The 23,939-nt window shown below is 37.8% G+C and overlaps 1 long non-coding RNA gene across 3 annotated transcripts; it reads left to right on the top strand.

Annotated features, from left to right (window-relative positions):
- Nucleotides 1-11,052: 11,052 nt before the first annotated feature.
- Nucleotides 11,053-22,076, top strand: LOC117435377 (uncharacterized). Of its 3 annotated transcripts, none has more exons than XR_009324079.1 (10): nucleotides 11,053-11,390; nucleotides 13,678-13,800; nucleotides 17,469-17,587; nucleotides 17,684-17,798; nucleotides 18,233-18,469; nucleotides 18,786-18,873; nucleotides 19,030-19,194; nucleotides 19,420-19,545; nucleotides 19,886-20,633; nucleotides 21,182-22,076. It is a non-coding gene; the product is annotated as an uncharacterized LOC117435377 (long non-coding RNA). The 3 variants fall into 3 exon arrangements; XR_009324078.1 differs by lacking the exon at nucleotides 17,469-17,587 and having other exon boundaries at nucleotides 11,055-11,390; nucleotides 19,886-20,048; nucleotides 20,554-20,633; XR_009324077.1 differs by lacking the exon at nucleotides 17,469-17,587.
- Nucleotides 22,077-23,939: the final 1,863 nt, after the last annotated feature.

The following is a 23,939-nucleotide window of genomic DNA, read 5'->3' on the forward strand; positions in this document are numbered from 1 at the left end:
AGATATCTGACACCAGACACAATAAACAAAGTCCTGGTACTTTTGTTACCTCACCTAATTAAAGCATTGCATTTCTTGCTTCACATTACACCTCATGAAAATATCTTAGATATAATTACAATAAAGGGCAAAACATGAAAAAATATGTGGTGGTTACAAGAGTATAGCAACACTTTGTAAGCGTTTAGAATAAATAATTTAAATTGGGTTATTCCGGTTCAGCTGTTTTGTTTTGCATGCACACAACACCTACCCTGGAACCCTTTTCTCCATCAGATCACAAACTGAAGAACCACACCCCACACACAATTTGGTCGACTTGAGCTAGAATTAAAACTGGGCTGTCAGTGAGCTTACCTTCCCAAGGTGCAGAAGGCAGCTGGCAGAGCTGTGTGGAGGTAGTGGAGGGCTCTGCAGGTATTTTCACCAGGCTGGTATTGTGCTGCCACCGTTTTATTTGCAGCTGCTGCAACCAATACAGCATGGCTTGGCTGTTTAATGCCTGTAAAACAAAAACAAAACAAACTAGATGGTAACTTTACAAGTTGTGGGGCTTGCTTTATTGGGAAAGTGGTCAAAGTAGCTGATTTGTGTCAAAAGTCACATTGTTTATTAATTGTCTCATGCTTAGAATGTGCTAGAATTTGATATTTCTCAAAGTTCTATGACAGTTAATTCAACAGTGGGAAGTAGCCTACTGAAAGAAGTTGATGCGGTTACTAAAACAGCTGTACCTCTTGATTGGTAGACGCCATTCCTGTTTTGATTTCATATTTGAATAGCTGAGAAGTAGAGGAAGATTTCATTTGCTCTAAGTAGTTGTCTAACTTGTTCGGAAAGTGGTGAAAATGGCAGTTTATAAAAAGTTAGAGAAAATTTTAGTTGGTGCAGTTACTAAAACAGGTGTACCTCTTGATTGGTAAAAGTTATTTATGTTTTGATTTCAGATTTGAATAGCAGAGAAGTAGAGAAAGATGTCATACCCTCTAACTTTTTGTCTAGCTTGTTGGGAAAGTGGTCAAAATTTCAGTTGTTTATAAAAAGTTAGAGAAAATTTTAGTTGATGCGGTTACTAAAACAGCTGTATCTCTTGATTGGTAAAAGTTATTTCTGTTTTGAATAGCAGAGAAGTAGAGGAAGATTCCATATGCTCTAACTTTTTGTCTTACTTGTTGGGAAAGTGGTCAAAGTAGCTGATTTGTGTCAAAAGTTACATCGTTTACAGTAAATAGAATGTTGGAAATCTGGGAGTTTTTAAACAATGGGGAGCTTTAGAATGTTGAAAAAAGTCCCATTAAAGTGAATGAAGATGGACAAAAAAAGGATAAAAAGCTTAATAGTTTAAAAAGTATAAAAGATATCAAAAAGTTGTATACAAGCACACTATTCCAGACCGGTCTACACGTTTTAAAGTTTGAACGGCGTTTCTAGCTTAAACGGTGTAAGAGGAGTAGCGTGCCAAAGAATAATAAGAAGAAGAAGTACATTGAAGATTTAAAGTGGGGACTCTTGCTTCGCAAGCCCCACTAATAAAAATGGTTAGTAATTGTGACAGAGAATGAATGAATCCTCGTCAACAATCTCCCTCTCAATCTCTGAGGGCGCTGTATAACCAGAACAGAGTGCCCCAGAATGGATGTTTTTGCAGTTCATTCCAGGGTCAGTCGGAAGCCGGACATTCAGGAAGGGGGTGGGGCCACGATACCTGAAGTCAGCGCCTTAGCGTCAGTCACGGATTGGAGGAGACATGATTGGCCGCGCCACCGAAAGAGGGCATGACGGAGGGTTTTAAGGGGAAGTGGCCCCAGTGATCTGTTCCTTAGTTTTGATGGTTAAACTATAAGGACCGTATGCACAGGAGAATTAAAAGTACTGTGAGTGTTTTGTGTTCTGTTTGTTTGTCAGCTAACTGTCATTGTTTGTTTGGCTAGACGGCTAACACGAACTGGGAGCTGTCACTGCACACCAGCACCAAACCCCGGACTACACTGACCTACTGTTACCTCTGTGTTTGTCTTTCACCATTCACTTGCACTAGAGCACCCACTGTCAGGAGACATGTCTGTGTCTGTGTATCGTGTGTTTAAAAAGTGTTTTTATTATTTCGGGACTGTAACCCTCCTTTTGCATGCCGCAATACACATTGATGTGTAGAGCCCATGCTTATTATTTAAAGTGTTGTTGGCACGCAACCCAGCTGAAAATAAAGAGCTGTTAATTGTGAACTGTCTTGTGTGTGTTTGTTCTGGAGCACTGCATCATCACTACACCTGCACACTGCAAACCATTCCTTCACAGTAATCCATTTTTATCATTGCACAAATTTTAGATGTAGGGAAACCTGCTTTGGGAATGCTATTGTGTATTATCAAAGCAGCATCTGAAAAGGATTCCCTTTGTTATACTGACAACCTTTTTACAGCAAACACTTACAGAGCTGCTATTTTATAGCTTTATAAGAAAAAAAAAAGATTAAAATGATAGCCTTGCTCTGTTCGCTTAACTCAAACTATAAAGGAAGGCTGTGGATTTTAAAGTGGTCACAATGCAGTCAAATACCAAATTCAATATACTATGAAGTTTAATCTTTTACCTTCAACTTACTAAACCCTCAATACACCATACACTAAGTTTTTGTCTTTTCTTTGGATACATTCCTCTCCCACATTATCATACAACAATCAAAGCCTTTTCTTGCACATCTGGCTGGATGATGCTCATGTAAGATTACAAGTGAAAAGTTAGTAAGAACCCCTTCTTTCATAGCCAATGAACAATTTATAACTTGTTAGCTGGACAGTTTATTCTGAGTTCAGGCCATGGGATGAATGGTGTGGAGTGCTGCAACGTAACTTATAAGTGACTATATATTGGGATATTAGAACGGAACATACATTATATATATAAAATTGCTACTGCTTCAAATTAATTCAACAATCTCTTTCATAATTGATCAAGCTTATCCGTAGATCATTATTACGCACAGTGTTAAGCATGTTAGCTGCAAGCTGTTAGATTGTTAATATACATTTTAAAGACTGAGAACAACAAAGCTAGAAGAGTAATGCTTATTTTTGTGTTCACAACCAAGAGCATTTGACAAGAGCATTTGATTATTATTATTATTATTATTTATTTCTTAGCAGACGCCCTTATCCAGGGCAACTTACAATTGTTACAAGATATCACATTATACATTATTTCACATTATACAGATATCACATCATTTTTACATACAATTACCCATTTATACAGTTGGGTTTTTACTGGAGCAATCTAGGTAAAGTAGTTGCTCAAGGGTACAACAGCAGTGTCCCCTACTGGGGATTGAACCCACAACCCTCTGGTCAAGAGTCAAGAGCCCTAACCACTACTCCACACTGCTGCCCATTTGATAAAATGTATGCCAGTAGATACAGGGAATACATTTCTATACCAGTTTAGGATGAATGTATTTATTTTAGGTAAAGCATAACATGAGACCATACAATGGCTAATTTAATGGAATTGTATGCGTGTGTAAATTACATTTATATACAGACGTGCTCAAATTTGCTGGTACCCCTCCACAAAAAACGAAGAATGCACAATTTTCTCTGAAATAACTTGAAACTGACAAAAGTATTTGGCATCCACTATTGTTTATTCCACATTTAATAGAAATCAGACTTTGCTTTTGATTTTGTATTCAACATAATATTGTAAATAATAAAACAAATGAAAATGGCATGGACAAAAATGATGGGACCGCTAACCTAATATTTTGTTGCACAACCTTTAGAGGCAATCGCTGCAATCAAATGTTTTCTGTAGCTCTCAATGAGACTTCTGCACCTGTTAACAGGTAGTTTGGCCCACTCTTCCTGAGCAAACTGCTCCAGCTGTCTCAGGTTTGATGGGTGCCTTCTCCAGACTGCAAGTTTCAGCTCTTTCCATTGATGTTCGATAGGATTCAGATCAGGACTCATTCTTGGGTGCTTTTAGTTGTGTGTTTTGGGTCATTATCCTGTTGGAGGACCCATGATCTGCGACTGAGACAGAGCTTTCTGACACTGGGCAGTACATTTCGCTCCAGAATGACTTGATAGTCTTGAGATTTCATTGTGCCCTGCACAGATTCAAGGCACCCTGTGCCAGGCGCAGCAAAGCAGCCCCAAAACATAACCGAGCCTCCTCCATGTTTCACTGTAGGTACAGTGTTCTTTCCTTTGAAAGCTTCATTTTTTCGTCTGTGAACATCGAGCTGATGTGACTTGCCAAAAAGCTCAAATTTTAACTCATCTGTCCAAAGGACATTTTCCCAGAAGGATTGTGGCTTGTCAATATGCATTTTAGCAAATTCCAGTCTGGCTTTTTTATGTTTTTCTTTCAAAAGTGGAGTCCTCCTGGGTGTTCTTCCATGGAGCCCACTTTGACACAAAAAGCGACGGATGGTGCGATCACAAACTGACGTACCTTCACCTTGGAGTTCAGCTTGTATCTCTTTGGCAGTTATCCTTGGTTCTTTTTCTACCATTCGCACTATCCTTCTGTTCAATCTGGGGTCGATTTTCCTCTTGCGGCCGCGCCCAGGGAGGTTGGCAACAGTTCCATGGACCTTAAACTTCTTAATAATATTTGCAACTGTTGTCACAGGAACATCAAGCTGCTTGGAGATGGTCTTGTAGCCTTTACCTTTACCATGCTTGTCTATTATTTTCTTTCTGAATCTCCTCAGGCAACTCTCTCCTTTGCTTTCTCTGGTCCATGTTCAGTGTGGTGCACACAATGATACCAAACAGCACAGTGACTACTTTTCTCCATTTAAATAGGCTGAATGACTGATTACAAGATTGGAGACATGTGTGATACTAATTAAAGAAACTAATTAGTTTGAAATATCACTATAATCCAATTATTTATTATCTTTTCTAAGGGGTTCCAACAAATGTGTCCAGGCCATTTTAGAATATCTTTGTAGAATAAGCAATAATTCATCTCTTTTCACAACTTCTTTGCTTTATTCTATGACATACCAAAGGCATGCAAGTATACATGATAAAATAGCTTTTAATTTCATCACTTTTCAGGAGGAATGAAGCATTATTTCAAAGAGCTGTAAGGGTAACAACAAATTTGAGCACGTCTGTATATATATATATATATATATATATATATATATATATATATATATATATATATATATATATTGTAACAGACCGTCAGTGTTGAGCACACGAGGAAGGTATCAGGAACGTGGGGATGCTGATATCTTCCCCCAAAGCTCAAAACTAGAGAGACGGGCGTTACGTTGGCAGAACGGAATAATAAATAAAGAAACTTCAACTCCCATGATTCCAAAGATCAGTAGTCAGGTGACATGTCCGCGGGAATCCGGGGGGGTTTAAAAGGCAGGTCAGCAATTGGAAAGGAGGAAGGTAATTGTGAAAGGTACTTTTTGTATAGCAGCAACTTTGAAAGACCGAGTGGTGTTGTCGGTCCGTTTCATTAGCTGGGTACAGATTGTACAGCAACTGTTTAAGTGGTGTGGAACAGAGACAAGAGCAGCGTGCTTCGTTGTGCAGAAGTACGGGAACAGAGAATAAAAAGGGCGACAGAGTTGGTGACCAGAAAGGATTACTTTATTCCAGAACCGAAGGTACCTGTGTGGAGTGACTGCAAAATAAAAAGCGAGTAGGGCTTATATTGTGGTCTGGCCGGAGGAAGCTGCAACGCGTCTGCAGCCTGGAATGAAGTGGAGCTGGTGCACTCGCCAAACAGATCTCTTCAGTGAGTAACTGAGACCGCAGACTTGCGGGATCCATTTGTGCTTGGTTTCTTTGAAAAGAAAGACAGCGTTCTGTGGGTACCTGTTTTAAAAGAAAGTCACCGTATTAAATGGACCTTTACTCACCTGCTTACTCGCCTGCTGTATGCAGTGTTCAACCCGTTTTCTACAGCTGTATTAATTGTTGCCAAACTGAATAAGTTTAAACAGGCAAAGTTTTATACCAGCGCTATAGTGTGCACGCGCTGAGTTAATAAAAGCCTGTGCTTTGTGGACTGTTAGTTTACGTGTTCTTTTAAGCAACTACATTCTTTTCATGGACTGTGTTTTATTTGAGTGAGGCTGGTTGCTTAATCCCAGGAAGGAAACAAACCACACGGACGGTGGTAGTTGTGTTTTATTTGTTTGTTTTAGTTCGTCAGGATCCAGCCAAGCAGCAGGCTGTCAATGTCAGTGTTCACCAGCAGAGGGCGACCAAGGGTTCGATTACTTGGAAGACTTACCTGTTCCCCTGGAAAAGGATTACAAACTACATTTCCCAACAGCCCTTGTGGATTATAAAGAAAGTGAACCATTGACACTTACCTGGCAAGACTTTTGTTCCGAGACCAGGTTTACTGTTACCAGCAGCGTCGGGATGGAACTTGGACTGGTCTCTATGCAAAAGCAACATGTTTTTCCTTGCAATGAGGACAGCTCATGCAATCAGTAGAGAGGGTTGAAGAAGTGAGATTAGTGGGCAGGGTTTCTTTTGTTTTGTTTATTTTCATAAACGTTCTGTTGAGACTTTGAACTTTTGTTTAAGAAAATAATAAAAATGCCTATTCTTCAACCCTACCAAGTGCCTTGGTGTCACCTCTCATGCTGCCAGTTGGCTACCACACAAAAATACAGAACAGATTGTTCACAATATATATATATATATATATAACTTTCAGGTTCCCAGTGCTCAAAAGCTAATTTTACACCCTGCACCAAATGACAGACATTCAAACCCCTATTGCATTGCAGTTAAAATTAGCCTGATTAGCCACAGTGTATTAGTAACAAGTTCCGATGTGTCATATTAAACTCAAAGTAAAACCAGGAATGGATCAAACTGCTATGCAATGGAAGTCATATTTCCATCCCTGGAACACAGAGGTATGGTAAAGAACATTAATATACCATGGTAAACTACAGTAAATGCATTGTAGAACCATGGGAAAAATGCTAAATTCCTGCATTAAATTTACTGTGGTTAGATTTATAAGGGAACCCTTGGTATTGCACAAGGGCACTTTTTTAAAATGATACATCGTTTTTTAAGGTTATTTGAAAAAAAATGACAGTAAGTGGAAGTCCAAACTGATTAGTGTATCCTCAACCAAAGCGGTTGTATCTAACAAAATAACTTAATTAAGACATCAGTATAGGCACAAACAGTGTTTTTTTTTTTTTTTTTGTTAATGAAAATACATGTTTGCTGTAACTTGTGTTTGTTTCAACTCAGAACTGCACTTGTGTGTTCTACTCAACGAATTGAAGTGCAAGATGTATATGATTAAGTTTTATTGGCTGGCTTGTTACTGCTTCACGTACCTTCACAGATTAGGGGATTTCCTATTGCTTTAATTTTAAAAAGACATACCTTCAGCACAACAACCCGTCCTGGGATTTGAATTTGAAAGGTCCCTTCCTGAGCTTGAGCTGGATAGTCAAAGGTAGCGTTAGCCAGGTCAATGCTTCCCAAGGGATTGACATCCTGTGACGTTCTGTAGTAGTACAGCTGGCACTTCTTCTCTTCGAAAACAAACCAGCGGGCTTTCCAGGCCATCAAGGGCCCCCCCAGTTTGTTCAGGTACCCACACAGTTTTGTGGAGGAGGGTTCCATCTTAGTTTTCATGACTGGCTTCTCTTGGGCATTGCTCTGGTCCGTGTGTGTGGAATCACCCTCGTTCTCCTTGGTGCTTCCCACTTCCTCTCTTGCACTGGCAGTGAGGTCATGATGATTGTCTGGGCTTGTCAGATTGGGATCAGCTGGAGGCATGGGTTTTCCGACTTGACAGTCCTGCTCCATCTTTACAGTCCTCACCATGTGTCCTCACCAGATTTCAAAGAAAAGATGTTAACTGGTTTGTCTTTGGCTATTAAAAAGAGGTGTAGTATGGTATAATCAATTTTCATTCCCTTTATTGGCTTTTCCCTGCCCCTTGTCAGTTAGTTAAACTTTCACAAACACCAGCTTCAGCGAGGGACGAATTTGTAAATAAAATGTTACATCCTTACAGTCCCATGTGAGTAACAATTAGTACAAAAAAAAGAAGCTATCAGCTATGAAGGTCTGCAGAAGAGGTACTAGTTTCCCTATGCTCTCTGTGGTGATTGCAGTGTCCCTTATTCAGGATTATGTTCTATGAAAAATAAAATCTAAACTTCACACAACTTTAAATTATTGCAACTTTTTTAAAACACATATTTTAATACAGGATTCTATTGTTAATGAGCACATTTGCTGTAAATGCTTTTTTTTTTTAATACTGTATAACATACAGGCACTGTAGTAAATACTACTGGCAATTACACCTCCTTGAAAGTATGCTATAGTAAATTCTGAAAATTTCTATAACCACTTTGAAGTATGCATTATTCAAGGAGGTTATAGTAGACTACAGTACTAAGTATGGCCACTATAGTTTACTGCTGTATAATAAAAATGCATTTACAGCAAATTACCACTTTAAAGTATAGTGTTTACAGCAAAATACTGGAGTAAAATGCTGCAGTAGCACAGTTCATTTTATTAAATAAATAAACCAAATCTTGAATCAGCAATAGACAATTGGAGTGTTCTGATGTAGTTAAGACTGAAGGTGGCCTCCATAAGGAAAAAACACCAAAGCCCAATGACAAGGAACAAGGCGTATTAATGTGTAGCAGGCTACTGTCCTGTTATCAAAAAAAGGGTTTAAAGCTGCCTTACAATGTGAACTGTACGCATTGGATACTTCAGCATAAACGCCCTTGCCCTAATACTTTACTGGAGTAGGCTTTCATCCCAGCTATTATTAGACTCCTTCAGAAAATGAATTTGAGATCTAAAACTGAAATATTGTGAAAACAATTGGCATTTCCTAGACTTATTTGGTAAACTGACCGTGGTTAGACGTATCAGAGTGTTGGGAATAATGTTTTAGTTTCACTAATTACAAGACACAGTACAGTTCCACTTGTGCAATTACGATACATACTCCTAACAAGAACACACACCCTTCATGTACAGTAATACAACAGCTCACGTCTTAACCACGATCATTCTTCATTGCAAGTACACATTTACTATCAACTGCAGCTTCAATATATTCAACTTTCGTTTTTTTCTTCAGTAAACAACCTCTGAATCCCGTAACTTGAGAGAGCACTTATAAATGAATAACACTTCTCTTGGTTCTTACCTCATTCACTTACAGAAACGACTTCTTCATTGTCGTAATACTAGAAGCTTCGTGTTGTCGTAATACTAGAAACTTCGTATGAACTTTGTGCTCCTCAATGTTTCACAACGACAGTTTAAACTTGTTCCCCGTGCTATGGTGACAGTTTAGGTCAATGGACTTGTTTTATCTCCTCTTTGACGATGGTTTTGTATATGCATTTCCTTTGGGAGGGGTTATTTAAAGGGTCTTCCTTATTACAAACCTGTTTCTTCGTTCCTTGCTGATAGTGTTTTGGGAATTTTAGCAATGTCACGTCTTCCGTGCTTGCGTAATCCCACACACCACTGACCTTTGTGGCAAACAATTACAACAGTGAGCAGTTACTTTGGGATTACACACGCCAGGTTCAGACGCATTGATTGGACTAATGTATCCGCAGGCGACCTAAGACTCACCGTTTCAACGGTGTCAGGAGTGCTCAACAGAAAAGAATGCATAGAGAAAAATATTGTATACTGGCCATGGGCTTTGGTTTTGCCCAGAGCCGTAACTAAGCATTTAGCTACCGGGGCATATATATATATATATATATATATATATATATATATATATATATATATATATATATATATATATATATATATATATAAATTGCATGCACCTCCGGAATGAAGCAACCGAAGGTGGATGGAAAGCCTCCATATCGTAGAAACCGGGGCATGCAATTATATATATATATATATTTGTTATTTTTTTTCTTCTTTTTTTGGGGGGGGATGTTAGGAGTTAGGATGGTATTTACTCGCGCATAGTTTTGAATGTTATTTCCGAATCTTTCCTTTAAAAAGTTTGAAGGGGACACTGTATTACTTAAAACGTGAATTAACGTCTTAAATCGTGTTAAAAGTGAGCAGTTACCTTGGGATTACACACCAGGTTCAGACGCAATGATTGGATTTATGTATCCGCAGGCGACCTGAGACTCACCGTTTCAACGGTGTCAGTAGTGCTCAACAGAAAAGAATACATAGAGAAAAATATTGTATACTGGCCAATCATTGCGTCTGAACCTGGTGTGTAATCCCAAGGTAACTGCTCACTTTTAACACGATTTAAGACGTTAATTCACGTTTTAAGTAATACAGTGTCCCCTTCAAACATGTTAAAGGAGAGATTCGGAAATAACATTCAAAACTATGCGCGAGTAAAAACCATCCTAACACCTAACACCCCCCCCCCCCCCCCCCCCCCCAAAAAAGAAAAAAAAATAACAATAATATATATATATATATATATATATATATATATATATATTATATATATAATATAAATTGCATGCACCTCCGGAATGAAGCAACCGGAGGTTGATGGAAAGACTCCATATCGTAGCTAGCGGGGCAAGCAATTATATATATATATATATATATATATATATATAATTGTTATTTTTTTTTCTTTTTTTGGGGGGGGGATGTTTGGTGTTAGGATGGTTTTTACTCGCGCATAGTTTTGAATGTTATTTCCGAATCTCTCCTTTAACATGTTTGAAGGGGACACTGTATTACTTAAAACGTGAATTAACGTCTTAAATCGTGTTAAAAGTGAGCAGTTACCTTGGGATTACACACCAGGTTCAGACGCAATGATTGGATTTATGTATCCGCAGGCGACCTGAGACTCACCGTTTCAACGGTGTCAGGAGTGCTCAACAGAAAAGAATGCATAGAGTAAAATATTGTATACACTCTTAGAAAAAAATTTAAACAATATGTTAGTGTGTCATTGTACTCATTCACACTTATTCTTTCTTTAAGGTTTAACGGTTCTTAAGCCCCTTTAATCATACTGAATAATATAACATTCGTTTTATTGATTCCAGTCGTGTAACGGCTTGGATAACGACATTATCTTTAGCTAATTAAAAATATACATATAACAAATTAATATGTAACATTTACATGCATCACACTACATAATATTTGTCATACATCGCTGAGGAGAATCTGTTTGAGACTTTCAAGCTATAGATACGTCACTAAAGCAGAAAAAGTCCACAGAGGTCCACGAACAGTGAGCTTTCCCTTTGGAGCTGCCCCAGCAACAGAGAGTGCCTCCTCAACCAATCGCTGCCAAGGAACCCACACCGCTCGAGGCGGGTATTTTCTTCACAGCACAGAATGCCTTTCCTCACAGCGACAAGTGTTGAGGTGGGTAAGGTCTATTAATAATCCTAATAATGTTAATTTATATTATACTTGATTTTTGAAATGGTTAATCGATGAAAACTTTTAAAAAAGATAACTGTAAAACATTCATGAGCAAACAAAAAAGGTTTTGCTTTTATTAATTATGTGGGTCAATTTTATATTTTGAGGTAATTTTACCAATGACTGAAAACGATAATCAAATAGTCAGAATTGAAGAAAAAAAAATACTTCTGGAAGTTTCTTTTTTTTTTCAAGACGCAGCTCCGAAAGCCGATCAAATATAGTCGTGTCATAATTGTTATTATTACTATTGTTCGTATGTTTTATTGATTAACGCCGAATTCTAGATTATGTAACTATTACATTTGAGATACATTTAGTAACTTTAATGGCTTCACTGTAAGTAGACTACGATTAAAGATTCAACCTCTGTTACAAAGTCAGTGAGGCACACACAAATTACTGTGTTTTTTAGGGGGAAAATATACTTTTTAATGATGTATTTTTAAAGCTACACTGTTTAATTTGTCACCCATACAATCTGAAGCAATCTTCGATAGCTTCCCATTACTTGTATTTACTTTGTAATATTGTAAAATAATAACGTTAAAATACTGTACTGTAGAGTGTGGCTTAATTTGTGGTAGTGATGTAATGTATATATATATATATATATATATATAAGACATTCATTAGTTAGGACTAGCCCGTTTCTTTAAAAAAATATTATATATATATATATATATGCGTTGGTAAACTCAATCTGTGCCAGAGCGCAGTCTAACCGTTCCTAAAACCGTTGAATTTCGGAGCGCTCGAGCACAATGGCCGCTCCAGTTTCAGAGCTGGAGAACGTTCACTTTCAAAAAGGCTAACGGCTCGCTGTGGTGGATGCGGGTATATTCTAAACCTATTTTTATTATTTATTTCATATTTGTCATGTTAATGTTTTTTGAGAGAAAAAAAATTCACATATTTTAAGTCCGGGTTTTACATTTTGAAGCGACTGAAGGGGAGGAGTCGTATGTAGGCTAGCCTTGTTCAACACCAATTAGCAATGAGTAGTTTATATATATATATATATATATATATATATATATATATATATATATATATATATATATAATCTCAAACTGAAGAGCAGCAGTAATAATTACAGTATTATTATTAGACTTAAGAGTTGAAAACTCATATGAGCAACATCCGAAGAATCCGACCCTTCCTCACCAACTATGCTACCCAGCTCCTGGTCCAGGCCCTGGTACTCTCCCGCCTAGACTACTGCAACTCCCTCCTGGCTGGCCTCCCTGCGTCCGCCACCCGTCCGCTCCAGCTCATCCAGAACTCTGCTGCTCGCCTGGTGTTCTCTCTACCTCGCTTCGCCCACGCTACTCCACTACTCCGCTCGCTCCACTGGCTCCCGATCACCGCTCGCATCCAGTTCAAGACTCTTGTACTAGCCTACAGATGCCTTGATCAGACTGCACCCAGCTACCTCCAGACCCTCATCTCTCCCTACACCCCCACTCGACCTCTCCGCTCCGCCTGCACTAGAAGACTGGCTCTACCTCCGCTACGCTCCCCTGCCTGCCGAGCCCGCTCCTTATCCACCCTTGCTCCGCAGTGGTGGAACGACCTTCCTACAGATGTCAGGACTGCCCAGTCCCTGACCACATTCCGGCGCCTCCTTAAGACTCACCTCTTCAAACAGCACCTGTAGAACTCCTCTGTTGTATCCTGGGACACTATCACCCTTCATTTAAATATGCTTTATTTTGCTCTTATCTGCCCCCTATTTTACTGCATTTAATCCTGTACCTCAGAATATTGTAATCTGCCAAGTGTTTAATCTGTAGTATTTTGTACTTAATCATATCCTGATGTAACTATCACTATTTAATCATATCCTGATGTAACTTTCACTATTATCTGCTGTATTATTGAATTGTGGTTTGTCACACTTGAGAATTATTGTATTTCTTGTTCTTATTGTATGACTTATATTGTAACACTTGAATGTATTTGTATTTGCTTGCGATTGTAAGTCGCCCTGGATAAGGGCGTCTGCTAAGAAATAAATAATAATAATAATAATAATATAGAAAATCGGTTATATCGGTCTCAAAAAAGCCATTAAACTGCATAATGATCATAGTTAATAATAACACAGAATGTAAGCTTACAATAAAACTGTATTTCCAAATTTGAAAAAACTTTTAATTGAAAACTTATAAGATGTATCTTTCCAACATAATACTCATGTAAACGGTCTTGTCATTTTTTTCAGATTCAAAGGTGAATGCCTGGTAGCACAATATGGAAAAGTCAGCTGTGGAGGAATGGACTGTTGAAAATGTAGTGGAGTGGATTTCTGGCTTAGGTCTGGGCAACTTCACGGCAACATTTACAGGTGCAAAATTGATATGCCAGTCTACAAATGTACTTATTGTAGTGTCATAAAGTACACAGTTGAAAAATATTTGTCTCATTTAGAGCTTGCTCACCAACACATTCCTCATTTCACTATCAGATGTAGTGTGGAAAACTGCAGAAAACAGTTTGGAACCGTCAATTCTTTGAGAAAGCATAATTATAAACATCACACAAATTACATCAGAGGACAGCAGTCAACATCCTTGGATTGTAACAATGATTATGCAGATCCAGAAAGTAATAGAGACTCTGACACTGCTTTGCTTTCTGTCTGTAGTGAAAATTTCAGTCAGGTGTCTGTGCATGACTTCCAGTTTGAGCTAACAAAAAATATTGCCACATTTATTTTAAAAATCCAAGAAAAGCATTTACTACCTAAAGTAGTCCAGGACAGCTTGGTTCATAATTTACAATTCATTCTAGATTATTTTCATGAAAATTATTCACAACTAATTAGACAGTGTTTAAATGAAGCAGGCTTCAATGTTGAAGAGAATTATTATTATTATTATTATTATTTATTTCTTAGCAGACGCCCTTATCCAGGGCGACTTACAATCGCAAGCAAATACAAATACATTCAAGTGTTACAATACAAGTCATACAATAAGAACAAGAAATACAATAATTTTTTCAAGTGTGACAAACCACAATTCAATAATACAGCAGATAATAGTGAAAGTTACATCAGGATATGATTAAATAGTGATAGTTACATCAGGATATGATTAAGTACAAAATACTACAGATTAAACACTTGGCAGATTACAATATTCTGAGGTACAGGATTAAATGCAGTAAAATAGGGGGGCAGATAAGAGCAAAATAAAGCATATTTAAATGAAGGGTGATAGTGTCCCAGGATACAACAGAGGAGTTCTACAGGTGCTGTTTGAAGAGGTGAGTCTTAAGGAGGCGCCGGAATGTGGTCAGGGACTGGGCAGTCCTGACATCTGTAGGAAGGTCGTTCCACCACTGCGGAGCAAGGGTGGAGAAGGAGCGGGCTCGGGAGGCAGGGGAGCGTAGCGGAGGTAGAGCCAGTCTTCTAGTGCAGGCGGAGCGGAGAGGTCGAGTGGGGGTGTAGGGAGAGATGAGGGTCTGGAGGTAGCTGGGTGCAGTCTGATCAAGGCATCTGTAGGCTAGTACAAGAGTCTTGAACTGGATGCGAGCGGTGATCGGGAGCCAGTGGAGCGAGCGGAGTAGTGGAGTAGCGTGGGCGAAGCGAGGCAGAGAGAACACCAGGCGGGCAGCAGAGTTCTGGATGAGCTGGAGTGGACGGGTGGCGGATGCAGGGAGGCCAGCCAGGAGGGAGTTGCAGTAGTCTAGGCGGGAGAGTACCAGGGCCTGGACCAGGAGCTGGGTAGCATAGTTTGTGAGGAAGGGTCGGATTCTTCGGATGTTGCTCAGGAAGAAAGTGCGTGCCAGAGTGGAGATGTGCTGGGAATAAGAGAGGCAGGGGTCCAGGGTGACTCCAAGGTTCTTAGCTGAGGAAGAGGGAGAGAGTGTGGTAGATTCCAGAGGAACAGAGATAGAGAGATCAAAGGAGGGGGAGGAGGAGGGAAAGAAAAGGAGGTCAGCTTTAGAGAGGTTGAGTTTGAGGTGATGCGAGTGCATCCAGGAGGAAATAGCAGACAGACAGGTAGAGATACGGGAGGAGATGGTGGAGTCAGAGGTGGGGAAGGAGAGGAAAATCTGAGCATCATCAGCATAGAAATGGTATGAGAAACCATAGGATGCTATGAGGGGGCCCAGGGAGCGGGTGTAGAGAGAGAACAGGAGAGGACCCAAGACTGACCCTTGGGGGACTCCAGTTAAGAGAGGGTGAGGTGTGGAGGTTGCTCCACGCCAGGTTATGAACAGCTTAGCAAACTATTAGCTGAAGAAAATGTCCTGAACAAAGCAGTAGACTTTGTTGCCACAGACTATAAATTGGTTGAGTTTTGCAAAGAAACTCTAGGACTTGTTGAACCTGTATCACATTTTCCTTTTATTATGTACCGATCTTGGACCTTCTTAAACAGGAAGACATCTGGGAATGTGTAAACAGAGAAACTGAATCAAAACCTGGCGATTACTTACGTGACTTCTGTGACAGTGACATTTTTCAGAAACAATTTCCCCGAAATTCTCACTTTCTTGGGATTCACCTATATACAGATGAATTTGAGGTTGTTAACCCCTTGGGCTCCAAAAAAACAATTCATAAAGTTTGTGCTTTCTATTTTACTTTAGGAAATGCATCTGTGAAATACAGATCACAACTAAGTCACATTTATTTGTGTGTTCTAGTAAAATACAAACTTTTGCAGACCAAATACAGTTATAGTGACATACTACAACCTTTAATAAATGACCTAAAAGTGTTGTTCACAGATGGTATTCAAGTAACAGTAAATGGTGAAACTAGACATTTTTGTGGAGCTGTAGTAACAATATCAGGGGACAACCTTTCATCTCATGCTTTGGCAGGATTTAAACGTTCATTTAACTGTGGGCGTATATGCAGATTTTGCATGATATTGCATGAAGAGATTTCAGACAAGTACTCTGAGGATGATTTGATAATTCGAGCATCTGATGCTCACAGATCACATTTGCATTCACGGGAGGTTAATGCAGAAGTTGCCAGTATAGCGTATGGAGTTGTTGCTGAATGTACGTTTGAACAGCTACCGTATTTTGACACTACAACTTCTTTCCCTCCAGATGTTATGCATGATATCCTTGAAGGAGTTATTCCATTACTTTTACGACAACTTTTGCTCACGTTGCATTCAAGACAGATTGTTTCTGTTCAAAACATTAACACTGAACTTGATTTATTTTCCTTTGGACAAAATGACAAGAAAGGAAAGCCAGTTAAATTGTCATCAAAGCATTTAAATGCTGGTACTTTTCCTGGCACTGCCATTCAAAAATGGTGCATGTTTAAATTTCTTCCATTTCTAATTGGCCATTTTGTCCCAACAGAAGATGAACACTGGCAGCACTACCTTCTGTTTCGTGAAATAGTAGACTTTGTAATGTCTCCTGTTGTGAAAAAGTCATCACTTTCACATTTGCAGATTTTAATTGGAGAATTTCTCAGTGAATTTAATAGACTGTATCCTGGTAATTTTATACCAAAATTGCATTACTTGGTACACTACCCCAGATTGCTAGCTGAATTTGGACCACTTCGATCACTTTGGTGCTTACGTTTTGAAGGAAAGCACCAGTACTTTAAGCGGCTTGCAAGAAATGTGTGCAACTTCCGGAACATCTGCTTTACTTTAGCAAAAAGACATCAACAAAGACAGTGTTGGGATTTTTGTTGTGCAGATGCTTTGCATCAGTCATATGAGCAAGAAGGGTCTTGTGTTGTTCAGCTATCATCTACATCTTTGAAAGACATTATTCTTGAAAAATGCAATATTCAAGCCAGTGAACTTGAAGCTGATGAAACCATACTGAAAGTAAAGAAACTAACTGTGGATCACGTGAAATACGAAGTCAAGGATTACTTCATTGTCGATGTAGTCCATGAGGATTTACCCATTTTTTTCAAAATCTTGCATATCATTCAGTTTAGGTGTACATGGATTTTGTGTGGGAAACTGTATTTTGGTCTGGAATTTAATTCTCACCTTCATGCCTTCAAAATAGAGGCTTTGCATGAGTGGTGTACATTAACAGCTGGCAATGAAGTTGACTACCATGCACTCGATGCTTATGAAGACAGTGATGGATGTTTATATATTGCACCTCATCATACTGTGTATAAGGTACTGCTTGCATTTAAAACTGTGAAATTAATTACAATGGCAGGTTAACATTGGTGCTTATTTTTCTGATTAATGTTATGTTTTTTTGTTCATTAGGTGAAGAAATAGATGGTGAGACTCTTTTAGGTCTGACAGAACATATGATTGGAAAAATCTTCCGAACTATGAAGGACCAAGTCAAATTTTTAAAGGCTCTCGAGAACCTTAAAAGGTATGTAATGACAAATATATTATACATTATGTTAGTCTATTGTTGTGTTTTAGTATTTACATTTAAATACCACATACTATACAGGAATCACTTTGAAAAGTATAAATTACTACTACCAGTACGCTTTTTGTATTGTAATGTTGTATTGTAAGAAAGATGTATATTATGGGAGTACATTTTTTTATGGAAACACAGAGAGAGAGAGAGAGAGAGAGAGAGAGAGAGAGAGAGAGAGAGAGAGAGAGAGAGAGGTATTTTCACTAGTTTAATTCCTGAAAATGAGGACTGGGAATGTATGGTTTTAAACTTCTGTGTAGAAAATTAATATGGCTGTTATATTATAAGGCTCTGTTTAAATATCAAGTCTTTAGATATTTTCAGGTGATTAAAATTATGAAATATTGTTTTTTTTGTTGTTTTTTGTATTTTCATAGAACAAAAGCAAATGAGCATATTGTTTCAGAGAAGGTGCTACCAGTAGAATGCAGAGAAGTGCCACAAACCTCAACAAGTGTTCATGTTTGGACCGCATGTTATACATTGCCTATATTTCCTCCAGTTGTACAGATGGCCCTTGATAGAAAGGACATTGGTTTCAAATCAAAAGACAAATCTGCCCTTCGTGCAGCTCTAATACAGACTCTGTTTGATGACCTCAGCAAATATACGCTGTAAGAACTGAGATTTCGGTGTTTGTTTTAGATACATAGGCAACCAATTTTAGAATAATTACATAACATAAAATAGCATATTCATTTTTAAAAGGATTACTATTTTTTTTAAAATCTATCATAACAGCAATATTTTATTCAAGAGAAAAAGTTTTATTAAATTCATTTTGATAATGCTTTTCAGCATGTTTTTTTGTAAATTAAAGCAATTGTAAAATGCAACTGTATTTCATGACATTATTTCTCAAATATATATTTTTCTTACAATTCACTTACAATTCATTTGCCTATATTATTTTCTAATCTGTATATTTAGGTATCCAGACCACATAATGTACAGTACTGTGCTAAGTACTTTGTGCTGTAAGTACAGATTTCTAAGGGATGACAGCCAAACTGGATATGTGAGTATACATTTGGTAGTTATATTCATAAAAGAAATAGTCGAATAAACATTAATTTGTCAAAATTATGCAGCGTTAAATATATTTTTACTAGTTGATATGTATTTTTTATAGCCAGATAATGGACATAGGTTTAACTTTCTATCATTGTTTCAGGCTACTCTACTTGAAATACTGAGAAATTAATTCAAAAAAGAGAGAAAGACACTTATTTCAGTGGAGACTGTAGAAGACATGAAAAAAAAGTTTGGTGCTGTGGGTCGAGGAAGGAAGCGTGCACCAGAGCAACAGCAACCGCTCATGGAAAAGAGAAGAGAATCTGTAAGCCTAACTCTTGGATCTGCATTGACAGAAATAGATTGAAATAGAATTACATACTTTATATATGTACATACATGCGATTGTGTAGTTTATTAGCTAATTGGCTTTCATGGAGAGTACTTGATCTTTAGCATTTTTCCAGAGTAAAGAAAAGCACAGAGAATACATGCAGTAAATGCCTGATCATAAGTATTGAATTACTTAACGTTATGATACATATTGCAGATGCAAAGTGAGGAGTTCCCAGGAGAAGACGAGCATAGTACTGTACACACTCGGGAAAGAATGATGGAGAAGAAGTCCACTGAAGAAGTCCTTGGTCTGTTTCCATTCCTAAAGCATCCTAAACTGGTAGGTACTAGTTTTTACTCTACTATGGTGATTGATCAGAAATTAATATTTTTAGTTATAAGCATGTATAATCACTTTAATTAGTCCTCCTAGGTGACCTTTCTGCATCAGCAATCCACCTGCTCCAGCTTTTACAAAACTCCACTGCTCCTGGTTTTTCCCATGCAACTTCTTTCTGCTCGCATTCAGTTTAGTTTGATTTTGTTTTATTTATTGATTTTTTTAACTACTACATTATTTGTAAGTATTCAACTCTTTTTTACAGCTGTGTATATCGCCTTGGATAAAGGCATATGATAAATAAATAAATATAATAATAACTTTAGCATCTGTATTTTAGCTGTTGCACGAAGTAGAACTACGTTTTGGAGTAAACTTGGAACGGAACCTAATGAGTGGCCTATCCAGAATGGTAGATCCTATTTTCAGACTTTCTAGTGGGCATCTTCTAACTACTGTGATGTCCTACATTGAAGATGCTTCAGATAAGACACAGGAAAATGGTAATGTATAAGAAATATTTATTGTACATCAAATTGTTTTGACCTATCTCAGAATAGGATCTATAAATAACTATTAAACAGAAAATGATGCAACTTCATTTCATACACTTAGAGCATAATATTTCATGGGGAAGATAGCTGGTATTTAACTCTCACAGGGGCATAAAAACCAATGCGAAAAACCTGCATGAACAGATTTTTAGAAACTTTGTTGATACTGTTCTTAACATTTTTTTGCTCCAATCCACAATAACGTTTGTATCAGTGGTGGTCAGTCCTGGTCCTGGAGAGCTACAGTCTTGTGTGTGTTTTTTTAGGTACCTTTAAATCATTTAAACTATTCTTTATCTGTGCAGTTTAGCAAATAATGAATTCATGAATGTAACTGAGAGCACTGGTGGAATGCAAAGCCAAAGATCCTGTACCTCTCAGACCAGGGTTGCTCAACATTCTTCCGTTTGCTTTGTACTTTGTATATGATCTGATACCCTATTTGTTTTTTTAGGACTGAGAATGAATGCTGCATTGTTGCTGTTGCCAGCTTTGTTTCGAGAGAGGGAAAATCTGTTGTTTGTTGTTGACCAAGTAAGTTAATTGAGCTCTACTTTCTAAATGTAGCTTAACTGAATTGATGTTTTCAATGTTAAATACAAAGTCAAATTATCATTTAGAGATATCTCAAAATGAGTTTGAGATATCTCCAAATTAATTCCTGATATCTGTAAACCATTTTGAGATATCTTAAAATATGTTAAGATATCTCTAATTATTTCAAAATATTTTAAGATATATTCAACTGATTTAAGGATATTTTGAAATATTTAAAGATATCTGTTAAATATTTAAAGGTATCTCTTAATTTGGCTTGCCATAAATGTGTACTTAATGAATTATGAGGGAGACTTGTAGGCAATTAACAGGAGTTTAAGACGTTCCTCGCTGTTTTAAGTGAGATCCGACAGTTTAAATGTTTTTAAAGGGAGGAATATTACGAAATCCCTTTAAAGTAGCCGCAGCCCCACCACACGAGCCGCCACTGCTTGTAGGTATGGTGAGATGCTGCTGAAGTACAATTTCACATAATTTATTGTTGAATGAAGTTATTAATTATTATTATTTTAAAATCTATACAGGTACCACCATCACCTACGCCAACTATCGTTTTCAAGGGAACAACAAGCCCATTGGCAGCAGATGACATCTCTGTTTGTGTTGATGGAATTGAGATACTCAGTGATTATCCAGGAATAGATATCACCCTTGCTGTTGAATGTATTTTTTCTCTTTATTTTTCCTTGGGCATTGAGTATCCTAAAGCTCTAAAAAATTTTCTGACTTTCATGGAAAGGTACTTCATGAAGCTGAGTACCTCTGACAAAGTACCTTTGCCAGTGTTAAAGATGTACAGTCAAATAACTGCACTTTTACTTGGGGAATAATTATATTGATCTGATGGAATGCCATTTTAACATTTAATCTGAAATTAAATGAATTTATTGTGTCAACTATTTAATTTGATTACAAAAACAGAATGTTTGATATAAAAATGTAATTGTACATATCAAAAAAAGTATTTATTTTAAATGTAAATGGCTGATTAGAAAATTAATTGTTTATAACAAATGTAAATTGTTTTTAATAGAAGTTTTGATCTCAAAAAACTAATAAACATTCAGTCTTAATTTATAGATATCATAAACTCATAATAAGCTCTGATCTAAATACTGTACTGTAGCTCTTCTAATTTGTGCCACCAAAAAATGAATAAGAAAAAAGAAACCCACGTTCATCAGTTTCAATATACATTTTATCTCAGCTTTTTCAAGGTCTATTACATGTTCTTGAAAATGTATTTTGTGTAAGTTTCAGGAAAATCTGTGGGATGCATAGATTTATTTTCCAGTTTGCTGCGAGACCCTTTTTTTCACTGTGTAAATAATATGGTTTAATTATTAAAAACACACAGGTTGAATAAAACTGTGTAAAACTGTATATAACTAAACCTGAAACTGAAACTGCTCTAATGGTTTAACCTGTAAAAACAATAAATTGTTATATAAATGTTTAATAAATAAATTGTTGGCATCCTGAATTGAGTGATTTATCAAAGCACTTACACTTCTGAGGTTGGGGGATTCTAAAGGATGTGAAGAGCTCTTAAAGGTATACATTTGTTTTTTCCCAGATGAACCAAACAACCCTCCATAGAATGTTAATTGTAAGGTTCAATAGTGTAACTCTTATGGTTCTATATTAAACCTCAATAGAAGGTTCTTCAGAGGAACCAATATGGTTCTGTATTATACCATTAATATAAGAACCATGGTGGTTCTTTATTAAACCTCTAATGCAGGGTTCTTCCAAAGAACCATTTTAAAAGGTTCCATATAGCACTTCAAAATGGTTCCAAATCTATACCAGCAGATAGAACCTTTTAGGGTTCTATATTGTACCCTTTTTTCTAAGAGTGTACTGCATAAAAAAAACGAGTGTGTTGTCGTGGCAGTTGGTGATCAAAGAAATAAAACAAAATAAAATCAATAAATAATAATGTCATAGACTTAAAGTCATACCTTTGAAGTCAAAATGCATTGCAAGTGTTATTAGGGAATGTTGTGCTGTGTTTTCAAGCGCTTCAATGTGCTGCTCTGCAAGGTTTGGAGACAGCGCGTGCGTTCACGGAGATCAAGAGCAGCCGGAGATCAAGAGCAGCCGCCGCAGGGGAGGGATCTCTCCCCTGGGTGCGTTGTGTTTTGGTGAGCAATAATGCAGGAAAGCAGCGGGCGGGATGGCGAGCTTGTCCTGCTGCTCCAACACAAGCTACCTTAAGAGCCGGTACGATGCGGGCAATGGGTGAAGTTCGTCAGTAGTACTGCATAAAAAAACGAGTGTGTTGTCGTGGCAGTTGGTGATCAAAGAAATACAACAAAATAAAATCAATAAATAATAATGTCATAGACTTAAAGTCATACCTTTGAAGTCATAATGCATTACAAGTGTTATTAGGGAATGTTGTGCTGTGTTTTCAAGCGCTTCAATGTGCTGCTCTGCAAGGTTTGGAGACAGCGGGTGTGTTCACGGAGATCAAGAGCAGTCGGCGCAAAACACAAGGCACCCAGGGGAGAGATACCATGGTAAATAGGTTACCTATTTACCTATTTTTGTTTCGGCGAAAGGTTTTGGTGAGCAGTAATGCAGGAAAGCAGCGGGAGGGATGGCGAGCTTGTCCTGCTGCTCCAACACAAGCTACCTTAAGAGCCGGTACGATGCGGGCAATGGGTGAAGTTCGTCAGGAGTACTGCAAAAAAAAACGAGTGTGTTGTCGTGGCAGTTGGTGATCAAAGAAATAAAACAAAATAAAATCAATAAATAATAATGTCATAGACTTAAAGTCATACCTTTGAAGTCATGATGCATTGCAAGTGTTATTATGGAATGTTGTGCTGTGTTTTCAAGCGCTTCAATGTGCTGCTCTGCAAGGTTTGGAGACAGCGCGTGCGTTCACGGAGATCAAGAGCAGCCGGAGATCAAGAGCAGCTGCCGCAGGGGAGGGATACCATGGTAAATAGGTTACCTATTTACCATGGTATCTCTCCCCTGGGTGCGTTGTGTTTTGGTGAGCAGTAATGCAGGAAAGCAGCGGGCGGGATGGCGAGCTTGTCCTGCTGCTCCATCACAAGCTACCTTAAGAGCCGGTACGATGCGGGCAATGGGTGAAGTTCGTCAGGAATACTGCATAAAAAAACGAGTGTGTTGTCGTGGCAGTTGGTGATCAAAGAAATAAAACAAAATAAAATCAATAAATAATAATGTCATAGACTTAAAGTCATACCTTTGAAGTCATAATGCATTGCAAGTGTTATTAGGGAATGTTGTGCTGTGTTTTCAAGC

The sequence above is a fragment of the Acipenser ruthenus genome, unplaced genomic scaffold (assembly GCF_902713425.1).
Source record: "Acipenser ruthenus unplaced genomic scaffold, fAciRut3.2 maternal haplotype, whole genome shotgun sequence".
Taxonomy (NCBI): domain Eukaryota; kingdom Metazoa; phylum Chordata; class Actinopteri; order Acipenseriformes; family Acipenseridae; genus Acipenser; species Acipenser ruthenus.